The following is a 26,423-nucleotide window of genomic DNA, read 5'->3' as shown; positions in this document are numbered from 1 at the left end:
TGTCAGATAATTGTACATTTACTACTCTTGGATCTCAATTAATTCATTCAGGATGATTGGATATTAGTGAAAATAAAAAAATGCAAACACCATAATAATGTTACCTGAAAGGGTATTTCATTACCTGTAGAATGTAGGAGACATTTCTCTCATTAGCATCTTCTACTAAATTAGGGTTTTATGCTGTTAGAGTATTTGTGGCTTAGTCAAAACTCATAAAATAGACAGTAGCCAATAATGGAAAGGAATGATTTACTGGCAAAGAGCCAAGTCTCTAAGTCCCCCCCCCCTTTTTTTTTTTACATTTGTGTAGTCAGAAATTACTTAGACTCATCTTTTCACATTTCCTTCAGGAAAAAATAGAGAATAAATATATTTTTTAACATCACTGATTTTTTAAAAAGAATAGATATACATTTAAAGACATTTAACCTTTTATACCGCACACTAAAATTTCATTTGTACAATTCCAAGGACCAACTGGTGATACATATGTAACATGAATTTTCAAAAAAATCATTTTTCATTTGTTCCTCCTGCTACATCTTCCAATCTACCATCTAGATAAGGAAATAATTTAAGATGGGCTGCACTATTGACTTGGGTGTATGTAAGCAAACAAGATCAGAAACAGGAGTTAATTTTAATGAATCATCCAGGATATTGTGCTATTACCCACCTATTATCACAGACAATAGCTGCACACACGTCTGAGAATTGAGGTATTTCTCAAGGTTTCATTGACTTTCAGCTCATCAACCTCTAACACTGCAGATCTGCGTACGCAATACAGACATTCTGGACAAATGGACAGAGTGACTAGCCGAGAAACCAATATAATTTGAGTTTCGAATAGATATAAAGGTTGAGAAGGAAGTGACCAAGAATGACTGATGATTTGATTTCTTATAGTATAGTTTCAGAGGATTTGTCTAAAGCCAAAATATCTTAGGGTTGCATAGCTCTTTTTCCTGGGGCTTTCTATATTTTTACAGACTAGTTTATTTACATTTCATCACAAAATTATAGTCTTATTTTAAGTACAAGGTAGGATACAATGAGGTTTAAAGCATTCTCATTCAAAAATACGTTTTAAAGCACTTTCCTGTCTTAGAAATAATATTAAGTAGCATATGCTTTAGCCATAATCGTAGTTAGCATACGTTTCATTTAGTAAAAAATCTTAAAATGCTATGACATTTATAACAAACTATTTCTAATTACATATTTTTAATGTACATGGACAATTTTGGCCTCAACTCGTGTAATTTAATTCGAAAACTAGTTTTTTAATTTTAAAATGTTGGGGATCTTGCAAGTATTCAAAGGAAGTATCATGCTTTGAATCAAAAATATTTATTCAGTGGTTATTATACATAAAACACTGTAACGAGTAATTGATATAAGAAGCGTCCTTAAGGGGCGCCTGGGTGGCTCAGTTGGTTAAGCATCTGCCTTTGGCTCAGGTCATGATCCCAGGATCCTGGGACTGAGCCCCGCATGGGGCTCCCTGCTCAGCTCCCCGCTTTTCCCTCTCCCTCTGCTCCTCCCCCTTGCTTGTGCGTGCTCTCTTGTTCTCTCTCTGTCAAATAATTAAATAAATATTTAAAAAAAAAAAAGAAGCGTCCTCAAGCTATATATCATCAATGATGGAAACAACAAAACAAGTAGGATATATCAGACTAAATAAAACAATGAGCTAGGATTTTTTCTCTGCTGGAATAACAGAACTTATTGTATGATTACTTAATCATGCATTGTCTTAAAAATTAATTTCTTATGTAATACATTATCAAACATATTTTTAACCTGACAAATACTCTTTCACTTCACATAAGAATGCGCTATGTTGATATTCTATGATGTTACAGTTTCAAAGGTTTAGGAAATATAAAAACCCAGAACATACCTTTCTAAATAAAATTTAGTTACTACAGCTGTTTTAATTCACAAGTGTGTTTTTATGCTTTAATGACAAGATGACTTTCTGATAGCATCAATATCAGAAATCCTTTCTGACATCTTCTTCAGTTTTTAATCTATTTCTTTAGTTTGCCTTTCATTGCTTCATAGCAGGTTTGGTATTCAAGATCTTTCCTGCTTTTGCCTTTTTTCGCATAGTGAAAATTTACTCAGTTCTTTGGAACCTCTTAGCAGAAATAAAATAGCCCCTCTCCTTATATGTATATAAATAAAAATTGCATGGCTCATCCACTTGTGTATACAATCCCAAATCTTAAAATTTTAGCACTTAGATATTCAGTGGATGCTTCACTGATATCTTTCTAGTCAAAGCCTAGGAGGATAAACATTATTTGTATTTTCTTAATGTTCAGTCATAATTTAGCTTAACAAAATTCCGAAGTAAAAAACAGTTTTCCAAAGAGAACTGTCACAAAGTCCAATTTAATTTGCTAGCAAAGTAATACTTAGATCGAATGTATTGATAATATAGAAATAGGATGTTCAATTTTTTTCTTAGCTAATGAAAATGTTATATTTTCAGTTTAAATGAATTTTCTCCTCTACTTACAAATGTTGTTTTTCAAACTGCTTGTGGAACAAGCTTAATATTCCTGCCATTCACCTGTTTCCTCGATCAGTATTATTTCTTTACACAAATAAGCAGTGCCATTAAAAGAATCCTGTTTTCAGATTTCAAAGCAATCAGATTTGACAGGTAGTGTGGCTCCTGACAGTCCATAGCTAACCCTATAATAGCAGGTGGTAATGAGTACCATTTAGTGGACTTTTAATTTCCCTGTAATTTAGGGAGTTAAAAGGAGCAAAACATGGTGGATAGGTATTCCAGAATTTAGAAAAAAAGTGCATTATTAAGTGTGAAACATTCAATTATAAGAAAGAGCGGAATTACATTTTCTACTGAGTATGTTAAATATAAATTTTCTCATTTCAATACTTTAATATAAATTCCTGAAGATTTTGTGGAATACGGTATTTTTTGTTTTTTATTTTTTTAACCTGTATACATTGGAGGAATTTTACTACATTTTTAAGCAATAATCCACAGACATTGGAGCAATTTTACTACATTTTTAAGCAATAATCCACAGTATCATATCAGTTCAATGGTTCTTAGGAAGTTCTAGTGCAAAATGCAGTTATTAGTCAGATCTCCTCCACCAAAAAGCTATTAGATATAACAAGATAATTCAGAAAGGTGACCAGTTGCAGAATAAATATCCAAATCTGTAACATTTCCATAGAAAAGCACTAATCAAAAAAACAATGGAAAAATTATTATTCCATTCACATTAACAACAAATACACGTAAAAGAGTAAGAAATAAACACAACAAGCAAGATACAGGCTTTTGCAAAGCAAATCACAATTGTTCCTATGGGATATGGAAGAAGACTTGAAACCAACTGAGTTATTTCTAGCTGGAAAGATCTAATAGCCAGGTTCTCCTGAATTAATTTGTGAGTTAATATAAATTCTATCAAAATTCAATGGGATTTTATGGTTTGCCTTTACAAAATGATTCTATGTTGACCATAAAGAACTATAAGCTAGCAAAACCTCTGTATATGCATATAGGTGCATGCATGTGTGTGTATACGTTTGGCCCTTGAACCGTATGGGAGTGAAGGATGCTCCCCCCCTTGCAATCAAAAATCGTGTATAACTATGGACTCCCCCAAAACTTAACTACTAATAGCCTACTGTTGACCAGGAGCCTCACCAATAACATAGTTGATGAACACCTATTCTGTATATGTATTATATACATATATTCTTACAGTACAGTAAACTAGAGAAAAGAAAATGTTATTAAGAAAACCATAAGGAGGAGAAAATACATTTATAGTACCGTACTGTAAAATTTTCATGAATAAGTGTACCCATGCAGTTCAGAGTTAGTTGTTCAAAGATCAGCTGTATAGAGAGGATAATGAGAGGAGAGTTGAATTTTTATATATTTCCGGTTATGTTTCATAAAGCTAAGACACTTAACAAAGTATCATGTCAGTTCAATGGTAAAGAGACAAAACAATGAATACGTTAGAAAGTCCCAAATCTATCCACTTCATGTTAGAATTTAATATATGATAAAGGTGGTATTTTGAATCAGTGAAGAAATGGCAAACTATTCATTAAATTGTTCTGGCACTCCTGAGGCAAATTATCACTATCCTCATTTTACCAGTGAGGAACTGGAGCACAGAGAGGTTCGGTAACTTGCCCATAGTCACACAGCTAGTAGGCAATAGATCAAGGACTAAACTCAAGCAGGTTTACTCCAGAGTCTGAGCCTTTATCATTACACTGTCTCTTCCTCATACTTAATATTTACAACAATCTTATTTTACAAATAAAAAAACTGAACAGCAGAACAACTTCCTAAGTTTACATATCAAGTAATTCAGGCCCTCAGAGTAGTTATCTGATTTTTCAAAAATATTGTTTGCTCCTTAAATCTAAATATACAAAAATCTAGATCTTTTGAAGTGGTCAGATTATTTTTATAAAATAGTCTCATCAATTCTTATTAACTAACTAATATGGTGTTATTTCTAGTATTTGGCTAAACTGTGAGAAACAGAAGATGTCTAACAGCATCAGCTATGATCCTCCAATTTAGTAAAAACATGGATAAAAATTATTTTTATATTGCATAAAATTCTCCAAAATAGGCCTGGTTCAGATTTCATCCCCTTTGAGAATATTTTGGGGACTTTATTTCATTTTCATCTCCAACCTAATGATAAAATAAATTGTTCCCTCTTCATTATGCTGTTTTTCTTTCTTTCTTTTTTTCTTCTATCTCTAGTTGAGCACCGACCCCACTGGATTGTAGTTATCTACAAAAATGTTTTTGTGTCAAGCAAGAATTATTTGTATTTTCAGGGCATATTACAGAGCCTGTCGTATAGTAGAAGTTCAATAAATAGTTTGCATTGTCCTGAAACTGGTCATCTATATTAACAGAATATCTTTCTATATGGTACAAAACTGGAGGCTAGGGCGCCTGGGTGGCTCAGTTGGTTAAGCGACTGCCTTCGGCTCAGGTCATGATCCTGGAGTCCCGGGATCGAGTCCTGCATCGGGCTCCCTGCTCAGCAGGGAGTCTGCTTCTCCCTCTGACCCTCCCCCCCCATGTGCTTTCTCTCTCTCTTATTCTGTCTCTCTCAAATAAATAAATAAAATCTTAAAAAAAAAACAAAAAACTGGAGGCTTTGGAAATAGACAAGAACATTTGTCATAATCTCCCATGATCTCCAGAAGTCAGGAGCTAATAAAGCATCAGAAATAAAAATTTTTAAATCTGGTTTCAAATCCTGGGTCTACAACTATTTATTGATAACCAAGCTTCATTTCTCTTTTCATAATATGGGATGATCCCAGGGGTTTTGTGAGCAATAAATGAGAAAAATTTAGTAGAAACACCAATTATAATGCCTACTATGTATTCCAGTCAACGTCGTTCATCCTTTTAGCATTAATATAGCCATTTATTAAGCTACTATAACACGTCATCTCCTCTGCCAACCATTTTATCTACTATGTCATCTAATCTTCATGACAACACTTCAATTCAGCTCATGATACCCTCACTTTACAGGTAAGGAAACTGGAATTCAGAAGGGGTCAAATGGGTTGCCAAGGTCACACAGCTAGAAATTAAGAAAGTTGGCATTCCAACCCAGAAGTGCCTGATTACAATTGCTGATCTTAGCTACTATAATTTTTTCTATAAAACAGTATCTTTAAAAATTGCAAATCTCTATATTCTAAGAAAGCTATGTTCTTTTTTTTTTTAAGATTTTATTTATTTATTTGAGAGAGAGAGAAACAGCATGAGAGGGGAGAAGGTCAGAGGGAGACACTGAGCCGGGAGCCTGATGTGGGACTCGATCCCAGGACTCTGGGATCATGACCTGAGCCGAAGGCAGTCGCTTAACCAGCTGAGCCACCCAGGCACCCAGAAAGCTATGTTCTAAAACCTAGAAAACTAAGAGAAACAGATTTGGGGAAGGGGGCAATAAAAAAAAAATAAGACTTCTTAGATGACTTAAGTTTCACAGAACATTCTGGAGCTGAAAAAGAGCCCGTACTACCAGAGTCAGGGTTCAGAGAATGCCCAATGACTCCCAATTTCTTTCTCTATTCCAAATTGTGTTTCTAATCTATAAACTACTGAATATTTTCACTTGAATATCTCAGAGATTCCTCAAACTCAACAGATATGTGCTTTTTGTCTTTGGAGTTCTTTCTGACTGGATTGAACCACCCCACCCACCCCCCAGCTCACTCCTCCCTCATCTACCTGACCTGAATAAAATAATATTTACTGTTTGTTTCCAGACTAAGAAGATTGTGAATAAACTGAGAGCAGAAAATTTGTCTTCTTCAAATTCTATGCTATACTTTGTAGGACCTAGCCTGGTGCCTGGCTCCTAATAAAAAAATACAATTTCTGTGTATGCACATATGTACCGACCCACCTATCTAATTGGTCAATTGTACACAAAACTAACATCTAACCAATTTACAGACAGTTAATTATTTGACCCTGGGTAAAGTGTTCTATTTTTCATCATCTATTAGCTCACCTCAAAGAAATACCCCAAACCTTCTACCTAACTGCTGATTAATTTTTATACTGAATCACATTTTAATACAAATGTAATCTTTAGGCAAATTGTATTCTTCTCATCTCAGTCCCTCCCCTATTTAAAAGTAACATTTGTTTCTAAAACACTATAGAAATTTGGTGTAACCACATGGGGAAAAAAATTCTGTTGTTTATCCTTTTGTTTTTGCCTTCTCCAAAGAAGTAAATTCCTTGAATTCAAATTCTCAGCCCAGAAGTTAATTTTTATTTTTTTAAGAAGTTAATTTTTTAAAAAGCTAACTATATGTATTTATTACTTACCTAACAACGATTTTGAAAACCTATTATAGGTAAAGCACTTTGCTAGGTCCTAAGGATAGATTTATAAAACAAGATCTATGATCTCTAGAAGCCCACAGCATATGGAGGCTGATAATGTTCACATTCAGGGAGGCAACATATGAGAGTGTGTAGTTCAGGGTGTGCTACATAGAAAGTACTCAATCAATTTGTTAAAAGAAATAATCAGAATATATAAAGTAATTACTACCTCATCGGTTTATACAGAAATCACATTCAGCATCATCTTTGCAGCTGAAATTATTTTACAGAACACAAAATTCCAGTAGATTAACTGAAGATGTCTTGATTTAAAAAAAAAAGTTTACATGCATCTGACATACATATCAATTTTAACAAAGCAGAACACATTTGGAGGGGGAAACAATTAAATAATGCCAAATTAAATAAAAGGTAACTGGTTGATAGAAGCAAATTCACAACCTGAGCAACTGCAATTATTTTAGGTACTTCATTTTTATCCAATGCTAACGTCCCTGAATTGTTTTAAATGGCTTTAAAGTAGCGAGGTGATTGTTTTGCCACAGATTAGGGAAATCATGGTTTATTGGCCAAATCACTGACCTTCCTAGATCCTGAGCGAAAATCCCGTTAGCACAAGTTGTCTTAATGTGAACTTGATACAGAAACTCAGAGCCTGAGAAAGGAGATCTGAAAGGCACCTTTCTAAAAAACAATTGATTTGCTTCATTTCATTGAAATGGCTGATGCTTTGATGGTTCATATTTACAAGGGCTTGTCCTGCTCTTCAGTGAAGTTGATATGTTGGAGTCTTTAACACCATAAACTTGATCAGAACTTCCTCAGTAATAAACAGACTGGATTTAAGGGGTGTGCCCCTCCTCATCAGGCCTCTGGAGCCCATTTGCTTACCAATTTGTAGCTAAAGACATCGAGAATGGTGTTCTTCATGCTCAACTGCTCCGGGTGGTTGAAAATAGTTCTGGGAAGCTCAATATGCAAACTGGTTTGGGAGCCTGAAAGACTTCAAAGAAAATTTGACCTTCCTTAGCGAAAGGCTGTTGCTCAGTTAAATTCACTTTTAAGTATGGAATTTCCATAGCATTCATAAAACACACAAAGGATGTCTATATTCCTTGTAAGTGACTCCCTAAATGACTTAGAAAATTAAAAGCTGTGATTCTAGTTTGTACATTTTTTTGCTAAATGCCAAAGATATTTCAAATTTTTACAGTGATTCATGTTGAATCCCATGGTTGAAACACGTGGCCTGTTAAGGAGCAAGGTACATGCTGCTGTCCTCCACATTGATGCACATAATGCTGAGGCTGAAACTTCGCAGCTACTAAAGGGCCAGGGGTCCAGAGGTTTGTTTTTCCTTTTCAACTTCACTCCTTCGGAGGTGTTCTGGTATATTTTCTTTCTTTACCTTTGAACAGCAGATCCAGTTTAATCATGAGCAGGTTAAAACCAAGCACAAAATGCCGATTCTTTCTGCCCCCCACCTTTTTCTTTTTTTAATGTTGGAAGGTCTTCACTGAACAAGTATGTTCTATAACAAGGTGCAGAATCTCACCCAGGTTACTTGCCTATCAGTTTGCTAAGTGACTTGGCCATAGTGGCACTTGGGGCTGCTATGGTGAGTTCAGTGTTAACCTAATAGTCACCAACTAAAATTCTAAAAGATAAAAGAAAACCCATGGGGGGGGGTCACACCTCAGTAATCAGGAAAAGAAAATTATCCTCTGCAGCCCTGTTGAAAATCCTTGACAACTAATACCATCCCAACCTCTCTATACATGTATCCTGCCTACAAAAAGAATTCCATGAATTCCTTATGGAGAAATCGCAGGCCAAAAATTAAAGGATCTCTTAGTGGACTCTAACTCAGCTTCTTACCCAGATTTCAATACAATCCCCCCATAATTCCCAGCCCTAGTTTTAGTGTACGTCTCTTGCACTTAACCCATTTCTCTTCATGGTAAAAAAAATACCTGGCTCATAGGTTCTTCATGAATATGATGGCAATCATGGTAACAGCATGATTACTAGTAAAAGTCATTTGTGCAGGAAACAAAAGACAAGATCAAATGATTTTATGTCAGGATTTCTCAACTAACTTTAATCTGAATAAAAAATAAGCAGTTTGGGAATTAAGTCCTCTCTGAAAACAAATCCAAACCTGAAAGATGGATCAGAAAGTTTTTGGGTGAAGGTGTTCATTAGCAAGGGAACATTACCAAAGGAGGGCTGTGCCAATTAAAAAGCAAAATCACATTTTAAATCAAATTAAAACACAAAATTGTAAATTTGTTTTATTATTTTTAATGTATATTGGGTATGTATACATGTGTATGTATGTGTGAGAGTAGCATAAGCTACTTTTATTTTTTAAGATTTTATTTATTTATTTATTTGATAGAGAGAGAGCACAAGCAGGGGGAGCTGCAGAGGGGAGGGAGAAACGGGCTCCCCACCTAGTGGGGGATCCCAGGACCCAGGGATCATGATCTGAGCCAAAGGCAGACACTTAACAAACTGAGCCACCCAGGTGCTCCCCCCTTTTTTTTATATGCTGCCTTCTTATGTTTTAGTTATCTAAATTACCCAGCAATTGATAAAATCAAAAAATTAAAAATCCCTTTATTTCCAAATATTTTAATATTTATTGTTATAATAATAAAACATGCAAATCATTTTTTCTCAGTTTTTTTTCTTTTGGAGCTTAGTGGCCAGTTGAATGGACGAGTATCTACATAAAGTGAAAATTAGGAGGATGATTAATTAAGCTAAAGTATCCATACTGATTTAATAATCTGAGTATTTCAGGCTCTATATTACACAAATATTATCAACAAAGATGAAAAATTAACTTAATGTCTCCAAATGTTTATATATGTATGCATATGTGCTTTTATCTATTTATAGAGTATTTCAATTCAATCAATCAATAATGGTCCGGCAAAAAAAAAAAAAAAACAGGAAACCCTTTTGCATTTCAACAATGGTTCCTAATCTCAGCAAAATTACTCAAGAAAATTTTAAATTCCCTCCTATCTCCCTGGATTGCTAGTTTACATTTCAGAAGTCACTTATCTTTCCAGTGTCTGTCTCAGCTACAAAACTGGGCTAAAATCTTTCCTTTCCTGTAGATCATTTATATAAACTGCTCAAAGTAAAAATCATATATCAGGCACAAAACAATGTTGTCAATTCCCATATTCCTTGGAAGAAGACTCAACGTGAACTACAATTTGCACAGTTACAAATGAAAGATGGAAGTTAAAAGAAAGCAATAATCGATAGCTGTGAAATCCTAAAAGCTCTCGAATCCAATCAGACGAGGGAAGAGTTAAAATATGAGAACTCCCAAAAGCTTAGATGACTTTGGAAACACAGATCAAAAACAAAGAGACGGAAAGTATAATTAACTCCATTACTGCTCAGTCAAATGAAAACAGCCATGACATCCTTTCTTATTTATGACACCAGCAAATAGCTCAATTCCACTCCTGGATATTGCTGTAGGACAGCACTGGTTCCAAAGCAGGTGAAACAGAAACAAGCTGCTAAAATTTATGTCACTAGATCACATTAGAGATGTAAGATTTATGCAGAAGTCCCATAAAAAATAAGTAGCTTTTATATCTTATAACAATTTTTGTTCTCTAGTGAACAGAAGTCTGGATGTGGGAATATCCATAGAGACCTAGAATTTTCTGAAGTACACTTAGAATAATTAAAAGTGTATTTACTTAAATATATATTTTATCTCAGGTATTGGAATTTACCAATAACCATAAAAACATTTAAGCAACCAAGATGTTTATTACCATTTATAAAATATTTTTATTTATGAGTTGTCCTTAGGAATGGGAAAATTCATCAATGTGGTACATATTCACCATTGTATAGAAGGTATAAAAGAAATAGCAAAGGGACTATTTAGGTCACATAGGATATTTTCTAATTATTTTCCACCTCTGTTCTCATCTTTCTGGTCAAATCTTGCTTTCTTAGCCACTTTGGTAGTCTCACTTCCTAGAACATTACTTAACATGTAGTAGTTACTCAGTTAATGTATTTATCTGTAAAGAATTCCATTGTGCATATATATTCTATTGTTCCAGCTCAGATGGCAGAGACTCCCTTATATTTCTTTCAATCTATTATCAATGCCTAGAACAGGTACCTTATTTACTATAAATGCTCAATAAATATTAGTTGTTTGCCTGATTTTCTGAGTTACAGAAATAGTTTTACAATGATATAAAATCTCTTCTTCATTGCAGGTGGAAGTATGAATTGGTACACCATTTGAATGGCAATCTGTTTTTCACACTTATGGTCAAGAATGTTCATAGCAACATAGTTTCTAAGAACAAAAAGAGAAGAATGGATAAATAGTGGTATACTCTTATAAAGCAATGTTGCAGAATAGTGAAAAAGTATCAACTCTCCCTACACAGGTTATCACGAATGATTCTCCCAAATAAGATGCTGAGAAAACACCAAATTGCACATCATTTATAGAAAGTTTTTGAAGCATGAAAGCAATACTATATTATATACTACATGTTATGACTATTTTACATGCATGGAAGTAAAAAGCACTACATTCAGCAGAGTGGTTGCTTTGGGACATGGAAGGATATTGCAGTCATGGAGAACATACAGGAACCCAGCTCACTGGGGAGCACAACTGTATTTGTAACGTTTTACTTTTTAAGCTGGGTTGTGAGAAAATGAGATTTTTAATTATTATTATTCCCTTTCTGCAACTCTGTAAGAGTTTTTACTTTTTTAAAGATTTTATTTATTCATTTGAGAGAAAGAGCAAGAATGGGGGAGGGAGGGGCAGAGAGAGAAGCAGACTCTGCACTGAGCAGGGAGCCCAACCCTGAGATCATGACGTGAGCTGAAGGCAGACGCTTAACTGACTGAGCCACCCAGGCGGCACTCTGTAAGGTTTTTTTTTTTAAGTATTTTTTTTTAAAGACTCTATTTATTTGAGAGAGAGAATGAGATAGAGAGAGAGAGAGCACGAGGCGGGGGAGTCAGAGGGAGGAGCAGACTCCCTGCTGAGCAGGGAGCCCGATGTGGGACTTGATCCCGGGACTCCAGGATCATGACCTGAGCCGAAGGCAGTTGCTTAACCAACTGAGCCACCCAGACTCCCTCTGTAAGGGTTTTTAAAGGAATAAGAACATAATATTAACATTAACAAGGAATAATAAAATAGCTAATCTTCCATGGGATAAATATTCTAATTCCATTCTTCCTACAATCTCAAAATTATTAAGGATAATTCTACCTTGAATAGAATGGGGTGCTGGCGTGAGGGGCACCCTTTAGCTCAAGCATGGCAAAGAGACTCAAACCCCAAATATGGAACCCAGGAGAAGAGAGATGAAACCTCAGAAAGCAAAAGAAACTGCTCTTTAGTCAGGCCATAATAATATGAATAGAGACCAAGATGGCCAAGAAGCCATGAGATGCCTCCTCAACCAGCGATCTCAGTCTTGCTCACATTCTCTCTATAAATTGGGCGAACATGTAACATCATCCAGATAACATAGTTCTGAGAGTAACAAGGGGCACTATTAAAAAATACCCTGGGATGGGGCGCCTGGGTGGCTCAGTCAGTTAAGCGACTGCTTTCGGCTCAGGTCATGATCCCGGGGTCCTGGGATTGAGCCCCGCATCGGGCTCCTTGCTCTGCAGGGAGCCTGCTTCTCCCTCTCCTCCCCACTTGTGCTGTCTCTCACTATCTCTGTCTCTCTCTCTCTCTCTCTCTCTCTCTCTCTCAAGTAAATAAATAAAATCTAAAAAGAAAAAAAAATTAAAAAAAAAATACCCTGGGACAAAAAATGTAGACCAGAACTGCCCCAGGCAACCGGGCTGAAGAAGCACACCATGACCATAACCACAATCGCAAGAAGCCCCATGGCAGAAACAAGTATACCCACCCACATTAGTGAATTCTACGGAGGCCAACATGCAAAAAGAGTGAGTGTTGTTAGCCGAGGTTGCTAGCAACAGAGACACTTGATTTGAAGTGCTATTTTTAGATGAGCTGGAAAATAAAGGAAAAAATCTGTGGACCTAGGGAGAAGGGAAGAGAAATTGCTCTCTTTCATGGCGGCCTGGCTGGAGACTTTGTCTAAAATTGACATTTGGGAACAGCACGTGAAGACATTTAATTTAGAGTTACAGTGACAGTTTTAAAAGTCTAAGTGGTAATCTCCGGGGAGTGGAAGAGCAGACAAAGGAGGACTAGTCATGTCACTATCCCTCTGACATAGTTTGAGACTTTCCTTACCATACATGTGCATTATTTTTATACTAAAAATATTAAAAATTTAGAAAAATGATAATACCCAGTACTGACAAGTGGATGGCGTAAATAATAATAATACCTAATATTTACTGAGCATTTAATAAATGCCATGTGGTTCCATGCTTAATATAGGTTATGTCAGTCAATCTTCACACCAAGCTCATAAATTATCATGCCTACATTCTAGATGAGGTAACAGACATTGGGAGGTAACGTAACTTGTCCAAAGTCACACAGCTCACGAGTGCTGGATCTGAGATTTGTCAGGCAACCAAACTCCAAAGCTCACCCTCCGAAATTATACTTCTATTCTGCCTCACGGTTGAACTTGATGCTGCAGAGAGTATATATGGGTACAAACTTCCATATGGTATTTTGAAACATGTACCAAAATGCTTAGCATACTCTTTCACTTAGAAATTACATTTCTATATATTTATGCTAAGGAAGAATGGTAAACATGCTCCATGGGATATATCAAAGGAAGTCCAGTTCAGCAATGCATATGAAAGAAAAAAAGTCAAATCCATCAATAGGAGATTGAGTTTTTTTAAATTATGATATATTCATACAATACAATATTCTCAATCTGTATTTATTTACCTGGAAGATTTACACTAACAGGCAAGTTGCAAAACAATGTGCATCTATATTTTTGCAAAAAATAAAAATGTCCAAACGTAAACATGCAAAAACAGTTTGGAAGGCTCTCCTTTGCAATGCTGCTTCTTGAGAAGGACTGTCTCTAAGAGCCTGACCTAAGGAGTACCTCTCCTGTTGATTTTCCATCATGATTCTCTGTTCTCAGCCTTTATAAAAGTGTAATATATACTCATGTGTTTGCTTTCTTGTTTATTATTCGTGTCTTTTACCAATCTTATGCTAACCAAGTGCAAGAACTACATCTGTATTGCTCACCACTATTCACCCAGACCCGAGTGGTACAGAATATGTGCTCCAAAAATCATGCCCAACAAATTCATTTCCAGGTGATTTTCACGTTCTACTCTATGCCTTTATCCATTGCTTCAGCTCTTACAAGGAGAATGGTGAGTACTGCTTTTATAATTGGAGGGGGGAATAGTAAAGCTATTTTTAGTGTGGTTAACCAATCAATAAATTAATCAATTAGCAATGCAGAGGCAGTGAAAACCCCCACCAGATTTGCAGGCACAAGACTTTTTCCTGCAGCCTTTCTTCCTGCTCTGGCCCTTTCTAGGTAGGACCAACATCTCCCCACGTGTTCTTTTCTGTAAACCTTTTCCCTTTTTTTTTTTTTAAGTTTTAAAGCAGAGGTCTGTTATTCTCATTGAAAAATGTATGTCGATATTCATTTGTAGGGCAAAAAGCAGCTACCTGCCCCTCGGGGAAGCAAGAGAATCTTCCAATCCTCATGGCCCTAGGTGGACCAGAGAGAGCCAGGGGGCAAAGGTTACTGAGACAGGACTACTGTGGGTTTGTGTTGGGGTGTTGTTTGTTGTTGTTGTTCTTGTGTTTTGCTTTAGGAGTGCCATCAGGAGGTGGGAGCCCAGGCTGAAAAGGTTGCTTTCCTTTTCATCTCCGGAGAGAATAGGCTGACCTTGCCCCAGCCCCCCACTGTCAAAGGAATAGTCATTCCATAAATATTTGTTGCAAAAAAAGAATGAAATAGTGATCATGTAAGACATTCTTTTCATTGGGCTTGCTGTGGCAGTAAAAACCATAAAAACCATAACTGAAAAATGTAAGATTTGATAAATATTGAGTTTGGGGAAGGAAAAAATGTATTTATAAATTAATTTGTTTCCAATATAAGACCTTGTATGTAAGGTTCCAACACAGTGAATTTTTACAGTGAAGCTATAAACTCTAAAATGGGGATTATGAGTGTGGACAATATAATTTATAATACTTGCATAGCTTTCAATTATTCAGGTGCTCAAAGCCCAACAAATTGAATAATGAACAGGGGTAATGAATTGAACCCTGAGAAGGTGATAACAGAAAACACGGGGTAGTCACCATGAGGAATTCACATACAGAAGTAGCCCAGAAAGAAATAAACTTGTTTGAAGGACACATTTTCTCTTTCAAGCCAAAACATTTACAGAACCGTGATGCAAGTAGGAATTGCTTTTAAGAAATACCTGCAAAAGGCATAAAGCTGCTAAAATAGTATATTTCAGGTGACCAAACAGAGAATTAGAATCATAAATTGGCTTGTTACATTCTCTGAGAACGTCGGTCCACTATTTCATTATTTTTAACAACGCCGGGGCGGGGGGCGGGGTGGGGGGGGGATGTGGTTATATAAATTCTTAAGCACCATCACTTTAGATTTAGCCTTGGAAGTATGTTGCTATTCCACAGATACTAAAGCACAGAGTTCCTAACAGTATTTCATACAACACTGCAAATCAGAAATTTAAATAATGAAATGGCTTCTGAACTAGCTGTTCAGACCTGGGTTGGATGATACATATTCGTGTCTGCCAGTGAAGGTTCTGAAGGAAGGGTGCAGCATAAACCTCGCACCAACTCTTCTGCTTCCAGTGATACTGCAGGCCCCCAAAATGTGCCTTCGGCAAAAATCCTGGAAACATTCAAATTAAATACAATTAGCTAAAGTCAGTAAAAATTGATGATTCCCCTCACCCCCAACCCCACCGCCATTACACACACCACTTAAACTGCACCCATATCAGCTTCCTACATAAAGTATATTTCTCAAAGCCAGTTAAAAATAATCTGTCTTCAGGAATATTGCAAGCCAGAAGGCAATACTGTATAGCAATTAATGTATTGCCCATGAGGTCAAATTAACTGGTTTCAAATCTCAGCTATACTGTTTTCTAGATGTGTCCTAGGCACACCTTCTAATCTTCAGTTTCTTTATCTGAATAATGGAGATAATAACAATACCTACCCCACAAGATTATTGGGAGTATTAAATGAGATGATATATGCAAGATATTTAGGGTGGTTCCTGGTCCATAGGTGGCATTCAGACAGTTTGAGCTATTATCACTGGGCCAAAGCTGCATTGGCCAAGGTTGTTTAAAAGTATTTGAAACGGGACACCTGGGTGGCTCAGTCGGTTAAGTGTCTGGGATCAAGTCCCACATTGGGCTGAGATCAAGTCCCACATTGGGCTCCCTGCTCAGTGAGAAGCCTGCTTCTCCCTCTGCCAGCCGCTCCCCCTGCTTGTGCGCTCCTGCTCTCTCTCTCTGACAAATAAATAAAATCGTTTTTAAAAAAGTATTTGAGACGCTGGTGGTATCTGGCACCTGTAAATATGAGTTCTAGCATTCACAAGAACTATTTAAATGCTTACTGTTGGCTTGAGGCTATCAGAGGTGACTAATGATGCCGTGCCCTTAGAAACAATTTTGTGGCAGCAAACACAGAACAGTTCATATGGACACTGAGTGCTTATTTACCTTTGACAATCATGTCGAGGGGCAGACAAAAGGGACTCACCAGTTTGGTAAGAATCGTCAGATGTGTGTTACATCTGTTAAACTGTTATGCCTGTGTAACTTGAGTCTGATGGCTCTGATCCTAAAATATGGTTCTGTGGACTTCATGATAATTCACCCAAATCTGTCCTGGAAAGACAAGGTCGACCGTGCACGGCTCCAAAAGCAGTTATCCCAGTGGGAGAATTTCATAGAAAATTCTCAGTGATGTCACCACTCAGACAATAATTTAAAACGATTGACGTGCATCAGGACTTTCCTCAGATCAACAGGTAAATCTGCTAGAACATCTGGAGTGTTTTGCATTTTGCTTTTGGTCACTCATTAAGCAAGGAAGCATAGAAGGTGAAAATTTGTACGGACCTTAAAGATCATCTGATCTGACCACTTTATATTAAAGACAAGGGAACCGGGATCAAGAGAGGAAGCTGGGCTTCAAAGAGCTGAGATTCAAATGGATTTTGTTCGTGGGTCATAAGAATATTCTCAATAATGTGAATGGCCACTGAAATGTCTAGAAAACTTCAGTGGTATATGTAGAGACGATAGATCATAAGGTATAAATTCTTATTTAGCTCTTTTACTTCACAATACTTAATAAGTTAATGGCCCTCTGTATATTAATACAGATCCATGGCTGTCAATTTCTTCAAGATAAAGCTTAAGACACCTGCTCAATAGAATTCTCTTTACATACAGCATTTACATACATACTTCAGGCATTTCATTTCTCCTGTTGATGCTGATATTTCTTCAATCCCCAATTAAGTTTAAGATATTTAAGTGTGGGAACCTTTTTTAAACCACCTACAATATGTGGACACATTCATTGTTAGGTTCCCATTCTATCCTGGCAAATAAATGAGTCCTAAAGGGAAGCATTTCAAACTATTATAACTGATGGGCTATGAACTCTGAACTCTTAGAAACCTCGAAAAAACATTTTGTTTAAGGGTGACCTGGAACAACAAAAGGACAATAATTCACAACATGACCTTGGATAAGTCAATTAACCTCTTTGGACCTGGGGTTTTTCACCTGGAAAGTGAAGGGGTTGGCCAGGATGATGCTTAAGGAACCTCCCGCGTCTACCACCCGACGATTCAGCGTTACTTCATTACCATGGCTTCTCAGTACAGTGTTAGTTTATACCCGTCACCCCTTTTAATAGCTATTCAATCTTACTTCTAAAAGCCAGGTCCCCCTGGTGTCAGGAGGGTTTACTTCTTGTTTTTAGTGCACGGTGGAGAATTCAGTGGTGGGGAACAGATGAGGATCGATGCCCCTGTTATGCCACAGCTGGGAAGCAATTTCAACCTGCACAACCCTGTGCAGGGGGGCACTTTGCTCCCGGGCTGGGAGCGTTTGAGATTGGAAGGGAATGACCACTGGTAGGACAATCTCAACACAAGAGCTTTGTGTTTGGGGATGTTTTTGCCGGGATGTCACTCTCCTCTAATGAGTATGTGACCTGAAGAAAAAAAAATGTGTATCTCCTGATCTGCTAGTATTTGGAGGCTTCCTTCCTGTTCAGCAAAGTACAGAAATGGGTCCTATAAAATCATGAAAAAGTAGAAAATCTCCCCTTTGCACTCTATCCCTAGCTTTTCACTCAAACTGAGATTCATGGGCAGCATCTGGAGTCTTTGCCCCTCCCCCCAGAGCCCCTCAGAGTGTACAGAAATTTATAAAGAACTAAAACCCCTCCCCAAATCATACAGAGGGGAAGTAAAAAGAAGGAAAGAAAATTGGTTTGGGTAAGAGTACTGTGAATATTCTACTCGAATAAATCTTATTAGATAAGAATGTAGCAAAAGAGACAGCTGGAGGCAAGAAAAATAGGACAACTTTATAGCAATATTAAAGGATTGAAATGTTGCTCGTGTTTTCAGTTGAAGATAAGTCTGAAGGTTTTAATGCAACAGGTTTCATTGACAAAGTAGGGTTTCAAATAGCTGTTGCCTCCTTGGACAAAGCTGTGACTCATCCAAAAGTCTAGAGAAAGAAGAACACACAGGATATTCCCTGAAGTGACCATGCCCTCCTCACCACCACAAATCCCTCTGATACGTTGTTTCCTAAATTGCCCAAAGGGTCCCCATTAATACCTTGTTGAGAAATGAGCTGCAAGAATAAGCAAGCCCTTAGAAAAGTCAGCCTATTTGAGAGAGAAGGATGGAACGCAATCTCTTAGTGAAAGCGATTTCAAAACTGAACACTTCCAAATTGTACCATTCATTCCCTCAATAAAAACTTGAGGAGATGGGGCACCTGGGTGGCTCAGGTGGTTAAGCGTCTGACTTTTGGTTTCGGCTCAGGTCATGATCTCAGGGTGGTGAGATGGAGCCCCCTGAGTCAGGCTCCACGTTCAGCGTGGAGTCTGTTTGTCTTTCTCCCTCTCCCCGCTTGCTCTCTCTCTTCTTTCTCTCAAATAAATAAATAAATAAAATCTTTAAAAAAAAACAAAAAAAACTTGAGGAGACAACAATAATAATGAATGTAAAATTCCCATCTTTAACTAGATTTTCAAGTCTATGTCTGACTGAGGGAACAGAAAGCTGGAATCCTGGCTTTTCTTACAAGCTGACTGTGGCCAAGGACATTCACCTCTCCAAATCTCAGTATCCTCCGCTGTAAAATGAAAATAGTAGCATATTTTTAATAGGCTGATGTAGGGCTGAAGCTAGATACTATACATAAATTCCTGGTACAGTGAGAATTATTATCATCATTACCATCATTATTTCCCTGGCACACCCTATGTCCTGTTAGCTACCTCCCAATTGTGTACAGATAGTTCTACTTTGATGCAGATTTCAAGTACACGGGTAACTCAAGAGTAAATCCTCTTCTTTTCTTATCGGTTTCAACACTGCAAAAATCATAGGAACAGGAACTGCCATATTTAGGCCAAACTATAGCCCATCCATTCAAGTAGTCCATCACCAACATAGACACTATTAGTAACAAATTGTTAGTAACAACGGTAATTGTTACCATTTATTGAGCCCTTAGCATATGCAAGGCTTGCTAAGGACTATTTATGGATTGTTTCATTTAATTCTTACCAAAATCCCTATGAAGCTGGTTATTTTTATCCACATTTTCCAGATGAAGGATGGGGATACAGTGAGAAGTTGTTTGAGAAAAATGCATTATCTTGCCCAAATTTTACACAAGCAGTACCTCTTATGAGAAAGTTTTATGCTTTAAAAAAATATTGAAGGTTTAGTTCTCTTCTGAAAAATCATAGCACTTTAGAAATTTAGGGAAGGGTGGAATTTGGGGGTTAGTACAAAATTTGAGGAAGTAGGGACCTGACGTGTTCCATCCACTTAAAGAGTAAAATCTCTGGTTTTGGAGCCCCAGATATACAGGCTTCAAAGTTCCTCAAAATGATTTTGATGATTTTTGGAAACCATCACTTATCCTAAATCCTATTTATAGTCCTAACATACATGAATTTTTTACATTCTTTCTTGAACAATTTGTATTTCATTCCAGGGCTTCTTCATAGAATCCTGAATCCCCCAAATTAATTATTAGACAACTGAAGTTATAAATAATTTTAAAAATTTGTTTGAAATTTATTTAGACTTAGCTTCAAATGGTAGCTTCTCTTTACAGTATTTCTGGCTTTATAAAGATGCTCAGATTTATTTACCCACATTATTGTCTTCATGTTCCTTTTCAGAGTTGAAATTTTAACAATCTTATTACACATAATTTTCTCCCATCTCATGTCCTCAACCATTTTAGTTACTTTTCTCTGACACTTCCTTAGTTTTGTAGATTGTATACTAATGACCCCCCCAAGGAATCGCACCTCCCAATATCCAGGACTGTGTTAGTTTCTTCCTATGTTGCCTCTGGATGTGGCCATGACTGGCTTTGGCCAATAGGACATCAGCAAACATGAAGACAGAGCAGTGTAGCAGAGGAAGCTTGGGCTTTGGGGTCAGCAAGACCCAGGTTTAGTTCATAGATCTGCAACATGTTAGCTGAGACAGTGAAAAAATGATTTGATTCCTCTGGTCCTCATTTGGAGAAATAAGTTGCAGTGGTAGAATGAGACCGAGGTTTGAGTCCTTGTTCTGTTATTGTGGACTTGTGCAAGTCCTTTAATTTCTCTGAATTCAGGTTCCTTATCAGTAAAATGGACATAATAATACTTATCCTGTAAAGGTTAATATTACACAATTAGCACCTCACAAGCACTAGGCACTCAGAAAATTCCAATACTTGTTGAATGATTCATTCATACTAATTTTTGTTCTATTTTTTGAAGAAAACAAAATGTTCACAAATAAATATAATCAACTAAAATTGTCAATGGTTCGCTACAGTATTCATTGTATTTGTGTAGTATAGCTTGATTCAACATGTATTTCATAAATCATAGACATGTTACTCTCACTGCATAAGAAGGAGAACAGTTTTAAAAACACACAAAATAAAAATTTCCCATTTCCTGCTATCTTAAATTAATAATCATTAATACTTTGTTGCCTAGATATTCAGATGGTTTTCTGAAAACTTGAAAGTGTACTGTTTTGTAATTTGCCTTTTTTCAGTTAAGAACATAGGGTGAACAACTTTACATTTCTATAAATACATTCCCAAGACTGCCTCATCAATGGCTGTAGCATATTCCATTGTATGGATATATTATCATTTATTTAACCAATCCTGATGTTCACATTAAAAAGTAGCCGCCTTTTGTTTATTTGCCATATACAAATCCAGTCAATCATCAGACTTCAACAGAAAAAGGTTTCATATTGACTTTAATAAACCTTTTTAGTTTATAGATGCCATACTGGAAACTAAAATTATGGACCCAGTCATTAAATATACATTTGGCTTGTATCTTACCAGGAGCCACGTCCCTGGCTGGGAATGTTTGTTGACTAGAGGAGTATATCAATGCACTTGCCCTAATAGCCCTCCTATTGCTCTGGAAAACAAATAACCTAGCTTTATCTCACAGAGAGGCACTGCTGCGACTGTGAAGAAACTAAGTCTATTTTTTCCCCTTCCTATGGACCTGTAGAAAAACATATTTTCCAAAGCCAGTTTATAGCTTGGAGGCAAGTAGAGCTGGATGGAAAGGGAGAGATGCTCGTATACTGAAGCAACTTGATCCAAGCCAAGGGAAAGTTGGAGGAAATGCTGCTTGGCCTTCTGGACAACCCCTGCCTTGAGAAAAAAGCAAGTGACCTGCAGAGCCAACCTGATGAGGAGCATCTGTTTTTATAATAAACCACTTCTTCAAGGCTGACTAAATCATGAGGGCTCCTTAACAATTCTTTAGAGAGAAAACCAAAAAAGAAGGGGACAGTATAACACAATAAAGAGCTCTCAGAAGTATATAGAACTGAGACTGAGAGCCACAGCACCAACAACACGCCAGACACTCACTTACTTGCTGTGGGTCAGGCACGATGCTTACTGTTTCACCCACATCTATCTCTATGTTGGTTCTCACAACAACCTAGGAAGTAAGGACTAATATTATTATTATTTTTTGAAGAAGAAACTGAAGCTCAAAAAGGTTAGTGGCTTGCCTTAGGTGTCATAGGGGAGAGAGCTAGAAGTCTGGTGCCTGAATCAATGTGCATACTCTCTACTGTCCTGACTCTCCAAAGCATGAACCATTCTTCTCCAAGATATGGCTTCCATTTCACTGCACCTTGGTGCCTGGTTTGGATTACTATGTATTTCAGCCTCACCCTTTCCTAGAGACATGGTGAATGTTGTCCAAGATTGCCTATGTATGCTAAACAAATACCAGATGCCTATTTGTTCTAGCATATCCCAAAATTGGTTCAAATTGTTCCCCCAGGGAGATCTCTGGTTCCTGAAGATCAGTATCTTTATTTGAAGGAAGATTTAATGATAATAATGTGATGGCAAATCCTGGCAAAGGTGATGGCAAATCCTGTCCTGCATAATGAGCATGTATTCATCCATTCATTCATTTAGAAGATATTTATTGCAGTATAGTTTAGTGATCAAGAGTGCAGGCTCCAAACCACACTGCTCGTGTTGCAATATTGGTGTTACCATTCTCTAATTGGATGATCTTATATAGTTGGCAGTGTCTACACACACAAGGGGACAATTATATGAAGGCCTCAAGTCAATTGCCTAATCTGAATTATTCAATCATTTATCTATCAGTGGTTGTTATTTGTTCTTTTTGCAGAAGGTTTTATACCTTAATGCTCTACTGCGTTCTGAAGTTACAGACCATACCTCCACAAATTCCATGTGTCTAGTTGCCTCACTTCATGTCTCTAGTTGCCTCAGGGTAGCCTGAGTTCTTTACTTGAAGTCACTCCTGTCTTTTGTGTTGAGACTGCATGAGGATAAATGTGAAGTTATGAGTATGTGAAATGATGATCATCAAGATTGGAAACAGAGAGAATCTAGAACAGAATGCTATTCACTTTATCCATTTACCTTGTGAAAACTGGTGTCACCAGCCCTTTCAACAATTCAGAACTTCTGCAGGGAGAGTAATGTTACTAGGAAGAATTGGTCTGCCATGCGTAGAGCCCAGATGCTCCAGGCAGGTATGAGATTTCTCCTCGCGGGATTTCCTAGCTTATCAGACACCAAGTTGAAGGGACCTTTATAGACCTACTGGAATCCCCATCCATTAATCATGGTTTCCATAACCACGAAAACATAATTTACATGTAGAGACACTTGTTTTATATTTTCTGTATCAGGGAACTATACATGTAGATGAACTCTGTCCAACAGAAATAAAATGGGAGCCACATATGGTGATTTAAAATTTTCTAATAACCATGTCAAAAAAAAGTAAGAAGAAACAGGTAAAAGTCACTTTAATTCACTTTAATATTATGGTTTATTTAACTCCATATATCCCCAATATTATCATTTCATTATGTAATCAATATAAAAATTACTAATGTAGCATTTTACATTTTTTTATAAAAAGTCTCAATTCTGACTAGCCATCTTTCAGGTGGCTAGCCACATGTGGCTAATGGCTACCTTGTTGGGCGGTACAACTCTGGATCTTCAGAATGGGGGTGAAAGTTATTAAGAGTAAAGTTAAAATAAAGTGCTTTCTGAAGACAGACCAATTTCATTTGACTCAAAATTGATGTTTCTACTGAAAGATCTTAACTCTACACTTACACTAAAGATAAAAGTCCCATGTAAACAAAAATCTACCCTCAGTTGATGGAGCCAAACTATAATGACATTTTTTTCACAAGGTCAAAGGTCAAGGATATTTCTATAGATCACAAAACTACTCAAGATTTTTGTACTGTAATTAACAAATGCTCCATAAAAGGTTAAAAGTGAGTAACAAGGATTGGTGGTAGAATAGTTATGTTCAAGTCTGTTTGCTCCTTTTATAAAAATAATTTGCCAAGCAAAAACCTTTATTATGAATATCTATTAATTGTACAATTCTATTTATAGAAACTTATCCCAAGGGAAAAATTTAAGATGTATAAAATTATTTGTCTACATGGAAGTTTACTTCATCACTGTGTATAAGAAAATAAAGTTATAAACAACACAAATGTCCAACAGTTTGAGATTGGTTATGTAAACTATGATATAATAGGGTATTATTCAAATTTTTAAAATTATTTTGTAAGTAATATTGACTACAGAGATATTTTTATATTTTGGTAATAAAATAGGTTATTTTGTAAATAATTACTATTTTTAAAAAGTATATATATGTATATATATGCATAAAAAACTGAAAGAATATTCACTGTGATATTAATGGCTGTGTATGGCAGAATTACAACTAGTTTTTTTGCATATTTGCATTTTCTAATTTTTCTGCAACAAATACCTATTCTCTGATAAAACAAAATCATAATTTTTAAACACAAAAATGTACATTTATTTATTGAATATCTTTATAAAAACTTGATCTTCCTTGCCCTGAGAAACCCAAATGTACAATTTATCAAGAGGGAAACTAGCACAGAATTTAGAGGAAATAACTACAAAATACTACCAAGTCAGTCATTTGAAGTACTCTCCTTAGATTCAAGGATGTCGGGAATCTACATCCACAAGTCAGAGGAAGTTTACAATAACAAATCTAGTATGGGGGAAAAATCTTTTCATGGGACCTCACTTAATTTCAATCAACTACACCGAAGAAGTTACAGGAAGATGGAGATTTTCATAATTTTAGCCAGCTGTCTTGGATTATAAGGCAAGAAGAAACAAGATTTTCTAATGTTATTTGGTAACTTATTGCTGACTACAGATCCTAATGGCCAAAATTATTGCCGTCTACAACATATATGTTTCCTTAATGTACAAAGTTACAGGGGCCTCTTCTAAAATACTCATCTTAATTTGATTGACAGTTTGTGTGTTTGTGAGTTTTCCCCTTATTTTCTCTAACAAACCAAATCCCAAAGAACAAGATCCACATTTACCTAATTGTGAAATAAAAGCAATAATCTGTTGATATTGATAATCTATCAAATCACCAAAAAGAGAAGTTCTACATCTACAGACAAAAGAAAATCACCATTGAGATTCTAAACACCCTTGCATCATTCATTGCACTGGATATTATTCACTGAATACTTTTATCTTTCCAAGATAAAAGAAGTGGTTGCAAGCTTATTGACAACTACATCAAAAGTGAAGGAAGGTATTGACAATTTCTCCTCCAGTTAAACATGCAAGTAATATAATGACCCAATGATGCCACTCTTAGATATTTACTCAATAGTAGTAAGAGCATATATTCAAAAAAGAATTATAAAAGAACATTTATAGCTTTAGTAATAGTAGTAACTAACTAGAAACAACCCAAACCTCCATCAACAGGTGAATGGATATTCACACAATGAAATACTACAGCAGTAAAAAGCAACAAACTGTCAATATGCACAAAAACTTGAATAAATCTCAAAAATAATGTGATAAGCAAGAGAAGCTATATGGTTACATCTACATAATGTTGTAAAACAAGCAAAACTAAGTTATGGAGAGAGAATTCAAAATTGTTCAGCAGCAGTGAGAAGTGGATTAGAAAGAATGCCTGGGGAAGTCTTCTGGAAAATTGCTTGATTGAGATGGTGGTGATATGGGTGTACACTTTTGCCAAAGCTCACTGAAGTGAGCACAAAAAGCCACGGCATATACAGAAAATAAAATGCATAGACAAAAAATAAAATTCAAAATTAAATAAAAACTTTTATTTTTTTTAAAGATTTTATTTATTTATTTGAGAGAGAGAATGAGAGAGAGAGAGAGCACGAGAGGGAAGAGGGTCAGAGGGAGAAGAAGACTCCCCACTGAGCAGGGAGCCCGATGTGGGACTCGATCCCGGGACTCCAGGATCATGACCTGAGCCAAAGGCAGTCGCTTAACCAACTGAGCCACTCAGGCGCCCAAATAAAAACTTTTAAAAAGAGTAAAGCTAAAGTGCTCACTTCTATTCAGGCTGGAGTTACTCCATGTTCTTGTGTGACAGCATTCTGTCTCTTTAATCTATTTTACAGATATTTTAACTACCCCCCTCACCCAAGGCATGCTGAGGACGAACAAGGAATGGTCTCTTGATGACTGCTTTCACTAAACAGCTAGTATTAACTGAAAATCTGGATGAGGATTTGCAGTCCACTCACACTTCTCCGTCATTTCTACAATAGTTTTTTTTTTTTGCAGGTATTCAATGATGACAAATGATTTT

This window comes from Callorhinus ursinus, unplaced genomic scaffold (genome assembly GCF_003265705.2).
Source record: "Callorhinus ursinus isolate GAN/ISIS: 27379988/994484 unplaced genomic scaffold, GSC_fseal_2.0 scaffold54, whole genome shotgun sequence".
Classification (NCBI taxonomy): domain Eukaryota; kingdom Metazoa; phylum Chordata; class Mammalia; order Carnivora; family Otariidae; genus Callorhinus; species Callorhinus ursinus.
This window is presented reverse-complemented; position numbering follows the sequence as displayed.